The sequence below is a fragment of the Streptopelia decaocto genome, assembly GCF_964273445.1.
Source record: "Streptopelia decaocto genome assembly, chromosome: 7".
In the NCBI taxonomy this organism is placed as follows: Eukaryota; Metazoa; Chordata; class Aves; order Columbiformes; family Columbidae; genus Streptopelia; species Streptopelia decaocto.
The window spans coordinates 35,200,647-35,202,717 of NC_138661.1; positions in this window are offsets into that span (position 1 = coordinate 35,200,647).

The following is a 2,071-nucleotide window of genomic DNA, read 5'->3' on the forward strand; positions in this document are numbered from 1 at the left end:
CAGATCCCGTCTGGCAGCATACGATGACTCTGGATGACTGCTCAAATGTGAGTTACTGGCTGAGAGCAGAGAAAGAATTGCCCTCCCCTGCATCTTTGTGGACCCTGCTTTGGTGGTGTGCTCTGAAACAGGCTACCCCAACAGATCTCTCAAATGAGAGAGGCAGAAAAGCACCAGCTTCATAGACCACATGGGACTTGGGCATGAGATTGGTCCTGAGACATTCAACACCTCCAGCAGATTTTATGTTTTGGGGGAACTTGAATGTGAAAAACACTTCCAGAGTTAGGCAGCAGCTGGATGAGACTGTGGGTGCAGACTTCAATGCCAAAGGGACCGGCAAGCACCTATGCCCCTTGCTGGATTTAATTTTGCACCCTGTGTTACAGGAGAGCTTAACAATCAGGAGTAATAATTCCCTTGCCCATCTTCCTCCTTTTTCTGTCATATCCACTTTGATAAGTGCCAAATTGGTTGACTGACTCCAAGCACCTTTAACTGAAGATCACAACACAGTAGGATATTAGCAATTGCAAGCCACATCTGCCATGTCAAAAAGATCTGCTGTAGATGTGAGCTGTGGGAAGCCCCTCCAGCAAGGGGAACTCACCCAGGCCAACTGCATGGGTAGTTGGCGCGAAGCCAGGTGATCAGCTTTGGTTCTTCTTTTCCAAAGGGCAAGTGAACTACTGCAGTGGGAGTGAGGATGGTTTTGTTTCTGTGAGTGAGGCTACCTGAAGGAAAAGTGCCTAGTTCAGGTGCAGGCATAGAATCATAGAGTCATAGAATAGTTCGGTTTGGAAGGGGCCTTCAAAGGTCATCTAGTCCAACTCCCTGCAATGAGCAGGGACACCTTCAACTAGATCAGGTTACTCAGAGCCCGGTCCAGCCTGGTCTTGAATGTTTCCAACAACTTCTCTGGGCAACGTGTGCCAGTGTTTTACCACCCTCATTGTATGGACCACAAAATGTCAGCTTCAAATAACAGCTTATATAATTAAACATTTCTTTTTTTTTTCTGATAAATCCCTGAATGATTAAGTATGTGTTCATGTTTGGGCACCACTCAAAGCACTGGTTGGTTTCTCCTATTATCTGCTCCCAAGAACCATGACTCACGATCATACAGGGAAGGAAATGAAGGGAAATGCTTTACTACATCTGACTTTGCAGCAATGAATGTCATGTTGTTGTTGTTACTAGTGTAACCCTAGGCAGGGATACTGCCATGGAGGGACACGGTCGTGGCTGCCAGGCTGGCGGTGCTTGGGTGGTGGAGCCAGGTTGCTGCTCCCAGGACATATGTACCAAACCATCCTGCTGGAGCCTCAACCCTGAATCCCACAAGCTCCTGGCCCCCCAGCAGGGGCTACTGCCAGCAGGCAGGGGTGCTGGGCACTGCCAAAAGCCTAAAAAATATCCTGGGTTAGTACAGCTGGTTTTCCATTTTCAGACCCTCACTGAGGTCTTTGGTGGTCCCACTCAGAAAGGAGATGAGGGCAGCAACGTAGGGCTAGGTGGCAATGCTAACCAAACCTTGCTGTGCTGCACCATGCCAGCTCTGGGGATACAGGCTTGTGCCGAGGGGGAAGGCAGAGCTTTCCCCAAAAGCCGGCTGCAAGTACATTGAAGTCAGCAGGAGCTTTTGCCGAGGAGTTCAGTGAGCTCTGGAATGCATTAGTTATAGAAATGACTTTGGTAAGGTTTCTTTACAAAGTGACACAAGGGCGTGCAACTAGGGTATTGGAATATAATTAAGAGAGAAAGAAGTTAGGATGGATATCGGGGAAAACCTTTTGTCAGTGAGATTTATTAGTAGGTACAGCAGTCTCCCGAGGGAAATGGTAGAAAGACATTCACTTGGGATATTTAAAATTAGACTAATGAATGTGCCAGCAAATATTCTATGGGGAATGTGCTCGCACTGACAGGCAAAATGAGCTCTGTGACCCCATCCTGTAGGAGCAGGGCTGTGTGCAAGCCTTCCCTGTGCCAAGGGGAGCGGTGCAGGGAGTGCTGGCACGCTGCCGCCCCGGCACTGGACATGACGGGCAGGGTCGCAGGGAAGACC